This window comes from Protomyctophum bolini, assembly GCF_963924005.1.
Source record: "Protomyctophum bolini genome assembly, chromosome: 12".
Taxonomy (NCBI): domain Eukaryota; kingdom Metazoa; phylum Chordata; class Actinopteri; order Myctophiformes; family Myctophidae; genus Protomyctophum; species Protomyctophum bolini.
In genome coordinates this window covers 10,206,163-10,219,350 of record NC_137873.1, presented here as the reverse complement: position 1 = coordinate 10,219,350, position 13,188 = coordinate 10,206,163, and positions in this window count along the sequence as shown.

The following is a 13,188-nucleotide window of genomic DNA, read 5'->3' as shown; positions in this document are numbered from 1 at the left end:
GCTATAGCCCATGGTCCAAAATGATGAGAAACGAGGCTAACTTTTTTTTTCAAAATTTCAAAAGCATGGGCTATAACCCATCGTTTTTGTCATTTCGTCATTTTTTTCAAATCCTCAAAAATGATGAAAAACGGCGCGCTATAGTATGCCGTACGATATGGGCTATAGCCCATGGTCCAAAATGATGAGAAACGAGGCTAACTTTTTTTTCACAATTTCAAAAAACATGGGCTATAACCCATCGTTTTTGTCATTTCGTCATTTTTTTCAAATCGTCAAAAATGATGAAAAACGGCGCGCTATAGTATGCCGTACGATATGGGCTATAGCCCATGGTCCAAAATGATGAGAAACGAGGCTAACTTTTTTTTTCAAAATTTCAAAAAACATGGGCTATAACCCATCGTTTTTGTCATTTTGTCATTTTTTTCAAATCCTCAAAATTGATGAAAAACGGCGCGCTATAGTATGCCGTACGATATGGGCTATAGCCCATGGTCCAAAATGATGAGAAACGAGGCTAACTTTTTTTTTCAAAATTTCAAAAGCATGGGCTATAACCCATCGTTTTTGTCATTTCGCCATTTTTTTCAAATCGTCAAAAATGATGAAAAACGGCGCGCTATAGTATGCCGTACGATATGGGCTATAGCCCATGGTCCAAAATGATGAGAAACGAGGCTAACTTTTTTTTTCAAAATTTCAAAAAACATGGGCTATAACCCATCGTTTTTGTCATTTTCTCATTTTTTTCAAATCCTCAAAAATGATGAAAAACGGCGCGCTATAGTATGCCGTACGATATGGGCTATAGCCCATGGTCCAAAATGATGAGAAACGAGGCTAATTTTTATTTTCAAAATTTCAAAAACATGGGCTATAACCCATCGTTTTTGTCATTTCGTCATTTTTTTCAAATCCTCAAAAATGATGAAAAACGGCGCGCTATAGTATGCCGTACGATATGGGCTATAGCCCATGGTCCAAAATGATGAGAAACGAGGCTAACTTTTTTTTCAAATTTTCAAAAAACATGGGCTATAACCCATCGTTTTTGTCATTTCGTCATTTTTTTCAAATTGTCAAAAATGATGAAAAACGGCGCGCTATAGTATGCCGTACGATATGGGCTATAGCCCATGGTCCAAAATGATGAGAAACGAGGCTAACTTTTTTTTTCAAAATTTCAAAAAACATGGGCTATAACCCATCGTTTTTGTCATTTTGTCATTTTTTTCAAATCCTCAAGATTGATGAAAAACGGCGCGCTATAGTATGCCGTACGATATGGGCTATAGCCCATGGTCCAAAATGATGAGAAACGAGGCTAACTTTTTTTTTCAAAATTTCAAAAGCATGGGCTATAACCCATCGTTTTTGTCATTTCGCCATTTTTTTCAAATCGTCAAAAATGATGAAAAACGGCGCGCTATAGTATGCCGTACGATATGGGCTATAGCCCATGGTCCAAAATGATGAGAAACGAGGCTAACTTTTTTTTTCAAAATTTCAAAAAACATGGGCTATAACCCATCGTTTTTGTCATTTTCTCATTTTTTTCAAATCCTCAAAAATGATGAAAAACGGCGCGCTATAGTATGCCGTACGATATGGGCTATAGCCCATGGTCCAAAATGATGAGAAACGAGGCTAATTTTTATTTTCAAAATTTCAAAAACATGGGCTATAACCCATCGTTTTTGTCATTTCGTCATTTTTTTCAAATCCTCAAAAATGATGAAAAACGGCGCGCTATAGTATGCCGTACGATATGGGCTATAGCCCATGGTCCAAAATGATGAGAAACGAGGCTAACTTTTTTTTCAAAATTTCAAAAAACATGGGCTATAACCCATCGTTTTTGTCATTTCGTCATTTTTTTCAAATTGTCAAAAATGATGAAAAACGGCGCGCTATAGTATGCCGTACGATATGGGCTATAGCCCATGGTCCAAAATGATGAGAAACGAGGCTAACTTTTTTTTTCAAAATTTCAAAAAACATGGGCTATAACCCATCGTTTTTGTCATTTTGTCATTTTTTTCAAATCCTCAAAATTGATGAAAAACGGCGCGCTATAGTATGCCGTACGATATGGGCTATAGCCCATGGTCCAAAATGATGAGAAACGAGGCTAACTTTTTTTTTCAAAATTTCAAAAAACATGGGCTATAACCCATCGTTTTTGTCATTTCGTCATTTTTTTCAAATCCTCAAAAATGATGAAAAACGACGCGGTATAGTATGCCGTACGATATGGGCTATAGCCCATGGTCCAAAATGATGAGAAACGAGGCTAACTTTTTTTTTCAAAATTTCAAAAAACATGGGCTATAACCCATCGTTTTTGTCATTTTGTCATTTTTTTCAAATCCTCAAAATTGATTAAAAACGGCGCGCTATAGTATGCCGTACGATATGGGCTATAGCCCATGTTCCAAAATGATGAGAATCGAGGCTAACTTTTTTTTTCAAAATTTCAAAAGCATGGGCTATAACCCATCGTTTTTGTCATTTCGTCATTTTTTTCAAATCGTCAAAAATTATGAAAAACGGCGCGCTATAGTATGCCGTACGATATGGGCTATAGCCCATGGTCCAAAATGATGAGAAACGAGGCTAACTTTTTTTTTCAAAATTTCAAAAAACATGGGCTATAACCCATCGTTTTTGTCATTTTCTCATTTTTTTCAAATCCTCAAAAATGATGAAAAACGGCGCGCTATAGTATGCCGTACGATATGGGCTATAGCCCATGGTCCAAAATGATGAGAAACGAGGCTAATTTTTTTTTTCAAAATTTCAAAAACATGGGCTATAACCCATCGTTTTTGTCATTTCGTCATTTTTTTCAAATCCTCAAAAATGATGAAAAACGGCGCGCTATAGTATGCCGTACGATATGGGCTATAGCCCATGGTCCAAAATGATGAGAAACGAGGCTAACTTTTTTTTCAAAATTTCAAAAAACATGGGCTATAACCCATCGTTTTTGTCATTTCGTCATTTTTTTCAAATCGTCAAAAATGATGAAAAACGGCGCGCTATAGTATGCCGTACGATATGGGCTATAGCCCATGGTCCAAAATGATGAGAAACGAGGCTAACTTTTTTTTTCAAAATTTCAAAAAAAATGGGCTATAACCCATCGTTTTTGTCATTTTGTCATTTTTTTCAAATCCTCAAAATTGATGAAAAACGGCGCGCTATAGTATGCCGTACGATATGGGCTATAGCCCATGGTCCAAAATGATGAGAAACGAGGCTAACTTTTTTTTTCAAAATTTCAAAAGCATGGGCTATAACCCATCGTTTTTGTCATTTCGTCATTTTTTTCGAATCGTCAAAAATGATGAAAAACGGCGCGCTATAGTATGCCGTACGATATGGGCTATAGCCCATGGTCCAAAATGATGAGAAACGAGGCTAACTTTTTTTTTCAAAATTTCAAAAAACATGGGCTATAACCCATCGTTTTTGTCATTTTGTCATTTTTTTCAAATCCTCAAAAATGATGAAAAACGGCGCGCTATAGTATGCCGTACGATATGGGCTATAGCCCATGGTCCAAAATGATGAGAAACGAGGCTAATTTTTTTTTTCAAAATTTCAAAAACATGGGCTATAACCCATCGTTTTTGTCATTTCGTCATTTTTTTCAAATCGTCAAAAATGATGAAAAACGGCGCGCTATAGTATGCCGTACGATATGGGCTATAGCCCATGGTCCAAAATGATGAGAAACGAGGCTAACTTTTTTTTTCAACATTTCAAAAAACATGGGCTATAACCCATCGTTTTTGTCATTTCGTCATTTTTTTCAAATGCTCAAAAATGATGAAAAACGGCGCGCTATAGTATGCCGTACGATATGGGCTATAGCCCATGGTCCAAAATGATGAGAAACGAGGCTAACTTTTTTTTTCAAAATTTCAAAAACATGGGCTATAACCCATCGTTTTTGTCATTTCGTCATTTTTTTCAAATCCTCAAAAATGATGAAAAACTGCGCGCTATAGTATGCCGTACGATATGGGCTATAGCCCATGGTCCAAAATGATGAGAAACGAGGCTAACTTTTTTTTTCAACATTTCAAAAAACATGGGCTATAACCCATCGTTTTTGTCATTTCGTCATTTTTTTCAAATCGTCAAAAATGATGAAAAACGGCGCGCTATAGTATGCCGTACGATATGGGCTATAGCCCATGGTCCAAAATGATGAGAAACGAGGCTAACTTTTTTTTCAAAATTTCAAAAAACATGGGCTATAACCCATCGTTTTTGTCATTTCGTCATTTTTTTCAAATTGTCAAAAATGATGAAAAACGGCGCGCTATAGTATGCCGTACGATATGGGCTATAGCCCATGGTCCAAAATGATGAGAAACGAGGCTAACTTTTTTTTTCAAAATTTCAAAAAACATGGGCTATAACCCATCGTTTTTGTCATTTTCTCATTTTTTTCAAATCCTCAAAAATGATGAAAAACGGCGCGCTATAGTATGCCGTACGATATGGGCTATAGCCCATGGTCCAAAATGATGAGAAACGAGGCTAACTTTTTTTTTCAACATTTCAAAAAACATGGGCTATAACCCATCGTTTTTGTCATTTCGTCATTTTTTTCAAATCGTCAAAAATGATGAAAAACGGCGCGCTATAGTATGCCGTACGATATGGGCTATAGCCCATGGTCCAAAATGATGAGAAACGAGGCTAACTTTTTTTTCAAAATTTCAAAAAACATGGGCTATAACCCATCGTTTTTGTCATTTCGTCATTTTTTTCAAATGCTCAAAAATGATGAAAAACGGCGCGCTATAGTATGCCGTACGATATGGGCTATAGCCCATGGTCCAAAATGATGAGAAACGAGGCTAACTTTTTTTTTCAAAATTTCAAAAACATGGGCTATAACCCATCGTTTTTGTCATTTCGTCATTTTTTTCAAATCCTCAAAAATGATGAAAAACTGCGCGCTATAGTATGCCGTACGATATGGGCTATAGCCCATGGTCCAAAATGATGAGAAACGAGGCTAACTTTTTTTTTCAACATTTCAAAAAACATGGGCTATAACCCATCGTTTTTGTCATTTCGTCATTTTTTTCAAATCCTCAAAAATGATGAAAAACGGCGCGCTATAGTATGCCGTACGATATGGGCTATAGCCCATGGTCCAAAATGATGAGAAACGAGGCTAACTTTTTTTTCAAAATTTCAAAAAACATGGGCTATAACCCATCGTTTTTGTCATTTCGTCATTTTTTTCAAATTGTCAAAAATGATGAAAAACGGCGCGCTATAGTATGCCGTACGATATGGGCTATAGCCCATGGTCCAAAATGATGAGAAACGAGGCTAACTTTTTTTTTCAAAATTTCAAAAAACATGGGCTATAACCCATCGTTTTTGTCATTTTGTCATTTTTTTCAAATCCTCAAAATTGATGAAAAACGGCGCGCTATAGTATGCCGTACGATATGGGCTATAGCCCATGGTCCAAAATGATGAGAAACGAGGCTAACTTTTTTTTTCAAAATTTCAAAAAACATGGGCTATAACCCATCGTTTTTGTCATTTCGTCATTTTTTTCAAATGCTCAAAAATGATGAAAAACGGCGCGCTATAGTATGCCGTACGATATGGGCTATAGCCCATGGTCCAAAATGATGAGAAACGAGGCTAACTTTTTTTTCAAAATTTCAAAAAACATGGGCTATAACCCATCGTTTTTGTCATTTCGTCATTTTTTTCAAATCGTCAAAAATGATGAAAAACGGCGCGCTATAGTATGCCGTACGATATGGGCTATAGCCCATGGTCCAAAATGATGAGAAACGAGGCTAACTTTTTTTTCCAAAATTTCAAAAAACATGGGCTATAACCCATCGTTTTTGTCATTTTGTCATTTTTTTCAAATCCTCAAAATTGATTAAAAACGGCGCGCTATAGTATGCCGTACGATATGGGCTATAGCCCATGTTCCAAAATGATGAGAATCGAGGCTAACTTTTTTTTTCAAAATTTCAAAAGCATGGGCTATAACCCATCGTTTTTGTCATTTCGTCATTTTTTTCAAATCGTCAAAAATGATGAAAAACGGCGCGCTATAGTATGCCGTACGATATGGGCTATAGCCCATGGTCCAAAATGATGAGAAACGAGGCTAACTTTTTTTTTCAAAATTTCAAAAAACATGGGCTATAACCCATCGTTTTTGTCATTTTCTCATTTTTTTCAAATCCTCAAAAATGATGAAAAACGGCGCGCTATAGTATGCCGTACGATATGGGCTATAGCCCATGGTCCAAAATGATGAGAAACGAGGCTAATTTTTTTTTTCAAAATTTCAAAAACATGGGCTATAACCCATCGTTTTTGTCATTTCGTCATTTTTTTCAAATCCTCAAAAATGATGAAAAACGGCGCGCTATAGTATGCCGTACGATATGGGCTATAGCCCATGGTCCAAAATGATGAGAAACGAGGCTAACTTTTTTTTCAAAATTTCAAAAAACATGGGCTATAACCCATCGTTTTTGTCATTTCGTCATTTTTTTCAAATCGTCAAAAATGATGAAAAACGGCGCGCTATAGTATGCCGTACGATATGGGCTATAGCCCATGGTCCAAAATGATGAGAAACGAGGCTAACTTTTTTTTTCAAAATTTGAAAAAAAAATGGGCTATAACCCATCGTTTTTGTCATTTTGTCATTTTTTTCAAATCCTCAAAAATGATGAAAAACGGCGCGCTATAGTATGCCGTACGATATGGGCTATAGCCCATGGTCCAAAATGATGAGAAACGAGGCTAATTTTTTTTTTTCAAAATTTCAAAAACATGGGCTATAACCCATCGTTTTTGTCATTTCGTCATTTTTTTCAAATCGTCAAAAATGATGAAAAACGGCGCGCTATAGTATGCCGTACGATATGGGCTATAGCCCATGGTCCAAAATGATGAGAAACGAGGCTAACTTTTTTTTTCAACATTTCAAAAAACATGGGCTATAACCCATCGTTTTTGTCATTTCGTCATTTTTTTCAAATGCTCAAAAATGATGAAAAACGGCGCGCTATAGTATGCCGTACGATATGGGCTATAGCCCATGGTCCAAAATGATGAGAAACGAGGCTAACTTTTTTTTTCAAAATTTCAAAAACATGGGCTATAACCCATCGTTTTTGTCATTTCGTCATTTTTTTCAAATCCTCAAAAATGATGAAAAACTGCGCGCTATAGTATGCCGTACGATATGGGCTATAGCCCATGGTCCAAAATGATGAGAAACGAGGCTAACTTTTTTTTTCAACATTTCAAAAAACATGGGCTATAACCCATCGTTTTTGTCATTTCGTCATTTTTTTCAAATCGTCAAAAATGATGAAAAACGGCGCGCTATAGTATGCCGTACGATATGGGCTATAGCCCATGGTCCAAAATGATGAGAAACGAGGCTAATTTTTTTTTTCAAAATTTCAAAAACATGGGCTATAACCCATCGTTTTTGTCATTTCGTCATTTTTTTCAAATCCTCAAAAATGATGAAAAACGGCGCGCTATAGTATGCCGTACGATATGGGCTATAGCCCATGGTCCAAAATGATGAGAAACGAGGCTAACTTTTTTTTCAAAATTTCAAAAAACATGGGCTATAACCCATCGTTTTTGTCATTTCGTCATTTTTTTCAAATCGTCAAAAATGATGAAAAACGGCGCGCTATAGTATGCCGTACGATATGGGCTATAGCCCATGGTCCAAAATGATGAGAAACGAGGCTAACTTTTTTTTTCAAAATTTCAAAAAACATGGGCTATAACCCATCGTTTTTGTCATTTTGTCATTTTTTTCAAATCCTCAAAATTGATGAAAAACGGCGCGCTATAGTATGCCGTACGATATGGGCTATAGCCCATGGTCCAAAATGATGAGAAACGAGGCTAACTTTTTTTTTCAAAATTTCAAAAACATGGGCTATAACCCATCGTTTTTGTCATTTCGTCATTTTTTTCAAATCCTCAAAAATGATGAAAAACGGCGCGCTATAGTATGCCGTACGATATGGGCTATAGCCCATGGTCCAAAATGATGAGAAACGAGGCTAACTTTTTTTTTCAACATTTCAAAAAACATGGGCTATAACCCATCGTTTTTGTCATTTCGTCATTTTTTTCAAATCCTCAAAAATGATGAAAAACGGCGCGCTATAGTATGCCGTACGATATGGGCTATAGCCCATGGTCCAAAATGATGAGAAACGAGGCTAACTTTTTTTTTCAAAATTTCAAAAAACATGGGCTATAACCCATCGTTTTTGTCATTTCGTAATTTTTTTCAAATCCTCAAAAATGATGAAAAACGGCGCCCTATAGTATGCCGTACGATATGGGCTATAGCCCATGGTCCAAAATGATGAGAAACGAGGCTAACTTTTTTTTTCAAAATGTCAAAAAACATGGGCTATAACCCATCGTTTTTGTCATTTCGTCATTTTTTTCAAATCCTCAAAAATGATGAAAAACGGCGCGCTATAGTATGCCGTACGATATGGGCTATAGCCCATGGTCCAAAATGATGAGAAACGAGGCTAACTTTTTTTTTCAACATTTCAAAAAACATGGGCTATAACCCATCGTTTTTGTCATTTTTTTCAAATCCTCAAAAATTATGAAAAACGGCGCGCTATAGTATGCCGTACGATATGGGCTATAGCCCATGGTCGGGGGGGAAATACCCCCCCCGGCCCCACTGTACTGCATCCCAGTAGACCCAGGGTAACAGAGTACATCGATGAGTATTGGCTTCAGTGCTTGGGTACAGCTTGGTCCCCCAGGCTGGCCTTGAACCTGCTTTGGCCATGTACCTCGGTACACAGTCGCCTTGGTAGCCACGCTAGAACTCGATCACCTAGAGCACCTCCACCAATTACACTTGTTTCTTTAGGGCTTTTATGTCGAAAGTGTGCATTGTTTTTTAACCTAAAGAACCTCTATATTCTGAAAGGTGGGTTAAGTCAGACATTCTCAACTGCATCAAGTTCGAACCTGCTGAAGATTTAAAGGTCGGTCCCTGTTTCAATCCTGGATTTAGGCAGTTCAAATGAGGTACAGAAAACCCTTCGACTCTTTGGCTGATCTCACGGAGTGAAAAACTTTATGAGCTTACAGAAGAACAAAAGAAACAAAAAATAAGTGTGAATTGTCTGGAGCCAGTAGCTCAGTGTGTTAGAATGCTGCCACATGATCGGGAGATGGTGGGTTCAAAGCCCACTCAGGTTCAAACAAAAAAATAAAGGGGCCAATCCCACCCCATTCTTTACTGACACTTTGCATTCCACACTAACATCAACTAGCACAGAAAAGCTTTGTTGTAGTAACCAGCAGTTAGCTCAGTGTGATGAGTGGCTGTACTTGTCATCCACAGGTCCAGGGTTCGAATCCCACATTAGTCATGTGGCTATGTGACACTTTGCTTTGCACACTGACTTTCAGAAGGACAACTTTAAAGCAGCCCAGAAATTCACCATGTTTGTGTGCCTCAATGGCCCAGTGGATAAGTCAAATGATATCCGTAGTATACCTAGTAGAAGTGTGCCGGTTCAAACCTGACTCATATCTTTACGTTCAAGACCGATCTCAGAAGAAGAAAACAAACAAAAAAGCTTTGTAGTAGTATCCAGCAGTTAGCTCACTGTGATGAGAGGCTGTCCTGGAGAGCCACAGGTCCAGGGTTCAAATCCTGGTCAAAATTGTGACACTTTTCTTTACACACTGATTTCCAGAAGGACAACTTTAAAGCAGCCCAGAAATTCACCATGTTTGTGTGCCTCAATGGCCCAGTGGATAAGTCAAATGAAATCCGTAGTATACCTAGTAGAAGTGTGCCGGTTCAAACCGCCAAAGACTCATGTCAAAAAACATGGGCTATAACCCATTGTTTTTTTCATTTTTTTCAAATTTCCGCAATTTGCAATTTCTGAAATTTCCTGAATTCCGCAATTTCCTCAATTTCCGCAATTTTGCAATTTCTGAAATTTCCTGAATTCCGCAATTTCCGCAATTTGCAATTTCTGAAATTTCCTGAATTCCGCAATTTCCGCAATTTGCAATTTCTGAAATTTCCTGAATTCCGCAATTTCCGCAATTTAGGCTAACTTGAAATTTTGAAAAAAAAGTTCAGGAAATTGCGGAAATTGCAAATTGCGAAATTTTGGAAATTGAGGAAATTTAAAAAAAATGATGGGTTATAGCCCATGTTTTTTTACATGAGTCTTTGCTGGTTTGAACCGGCACACTTCTACTAGGTATACTACGGATATCATTTGACTTATCCACTGGGCCATTGAGGCACACAAACATGGTGAATTTCTGGGCTGCTTTAAAGTTGTCCTTCTGGAAATCAGTGTGTAAAGCAAAGTGTCACAGTTTTGACCAGGATTTGAACCCTGGACCTGTGGCTCTCCAGGACAGCCTCTCATCACAGTGAGCTAACTGCTGGATACTACTACAAAGCTTTTTTGTTTGTTTTCTTCTTCTGAAATCGGTCTTGAACGTAAAGATATGAGTCAGGTTTGAACCGGCACACTTCTACTAGGTATACTACGGATATCATTTGACTTATCCACTGGGCCATTGAGGCACACAAACATGGTGAATTTCTGGGCTGCTTTAAAGTTGTCCTTCTGGAAATCAGTGTGTAAAGCAAAGTGTCACAATTATGACCAGGATTTGAACCCTGGACCTGTGGCTCTCAATGACAGCCTCTCATCACAGTGAGCTAACTGCTGGATACTACTACAAAGCTTTTTTGTTTGTTTTCTTCTTCTGAAATCGGTCTTGAACGTAAAGATATGAGTCAGGTTTGAACCGGCACACTTCTACTAGGTACACTACGGATATCATTTGACTTATCCACTGGGCCATTGAGGCACACAAACATGGTGAATTTCTGGGCTGCTTTAAAGTTGTCCTTCTGAAAGTCAGTGTGCAAAGCAAAGTGTCACATAGCCACATGACTAATGTGGGATTCGAACCCTGGACCTGTGGATGACAAGTACAGCCACTCATCACACTGAGCTAACTGCTGGTTACTACAACACAGCTTTTCTGTGCTAGTTGATGTTAGTGTGGAATGCAAAGTGTCAGTAAAGAATGGGGTGGGATTGGCCCCTTTATTTTTTTGTTTTAACCTGAGTGGGCTTTGAACCCACCATCTCCCGATCATGTGGCAGCATATGCCGTACGATATAGGCATTGCGGAAATTGTGGAAATCGTAATTGCGGAAATGCGGAAATTGCGAAATTGCGGAAATTGTGGAAATCGTAATTGCGGAAATTGCGGAATTGCGGAAATTGCGGAATTGGAAATTGCGGAAATTGTGGAAATTACGGAAATTGCGGAAATTGCAAATTGCGGAAATTGCGGAAATTGCAATGCCATGGACCAATGAACCATGTAAATACAACAAATTGAGCAGGGCACTGCAGGGAGTTGCACCCCGTTCCGGTAAACCAGAAGTACGACACCAGTGCCTTAGTTTTTGTGTTGTCATTTACAGGTCCTTTCGTTGAAATGTAAATTGAAATGTAAATTTTACATTTCAACAGTGTGTGTGTGTGTGTGTGTGTGTGTGTGTGTGTGTGTGCACGCTTCGATAACCAGTGTTGGACCTGTAAGGGTCCATTTGGTTGATGAGAAACGAGGATAACTTTTTTTTCAAAATTTAAAAAAACATGGGCTATAACCCATCGTTTTTTTTTCATTTTGTCATTTTTTTCAAATCCTCAAAAATGATGAAAAACGGCGTGCTATAGTATGCCGTACGATATGGGCTATAGCCCATGGTCCAAAATGATGAGAAACGAGGATAACGTTTTTTTCCAAAATTTCAAAAAACATGGGCTATAACCCATTGTTTTTTTCATTTTTTCATTTTTTTCAAATCCTCAAAAATGATGAAAAACGGCGTGCTATAGTATGCCGTACGATATGGGCAGACTTACCCCCCAATTTATATGCAAACAGCAAACCAATACAAATACAAAATAGAGCACAAAATGTTTAAAATACTTTTAACCGTGGCAGCTATCTGGCTGAGGGGCAGGTAACCCTGTCAGCTCTAGCCCTAATGCACAACAGCACCAGCTTGTTTGGAGCTCCACCTCTCAGAGCCGGAAGGCCAGCTGAGACTATCGTCCCCCCCCCAGCATATAAAACTACCACACTGTGGCATGATGTTTCACCATATAAGCTGCCAGCTTTGACACACCAGTGACCAGTCTACCACAAGGCAAACAGAGACATTACACATTTTCATCATCAGCAACACAAAAGCGCTATAGTCAATTCATCATTTATTATTTTTAAGGATGGGAATCTGCGCAAACCATACACCTGCCAAACCAACTTAACCAAACCAATATAACCAACGTACCAGACATAGTTTACCTAGGATAACTATAAACCAACATTAAGACAAACTCCAAAATTAATTTCAGCCCAACCAATTCAATCTGCATCCAGCACACCATGAGGCCTTCTATCAGCAACTAAGATTACCGGTATTCTTGAAGCATTTAAGACTAGACCCTGATCATCAATATTGGCCAGCAACTCTAGAAGCAACTCTAGAACTGACCTCAAACCTCAAACCCTTAGATCTCCATTTGGATATGTCAGAACCTGTTCTGACATACTATGGCTTTTCATAGTTTTCATAATTTCTCTCTCTCTCTTAATTTCAGTAACAGCCATGCAGTCTCTCCATCTCTTTAAACAGAAAATACATTGTCAGGCAGGTGACAAAATGTCAGCCAATCAGGAGAGAGTATAGACTACCCATTTATAAGCTTCATTGTTATAGTGTTCCTGTTCCAGTCTGCTCATTTCTTTGTGTCATCACTTCCAATTTCACTTGTTTGATCTGTATCCTGACTGAGTTCTCTGTCCTGATCGGATAACATTGGTTATTGGTATCCTGATTTGACCTGCATTTTCTGTTTAATAAAGCTAGAGCAGGAGAGACATGGACACTTAGCTGTTATAAAAAACAATGATGTTGGATTACTGTTGGAATAGAGGTATTTAACTTAAATTAAACAAAATTAAATAATAAACAGTGTGAGTAGCTATGCACACATAGAGGGAAAAGTGAGACTGCATGCCTGAATCTTTAGGCC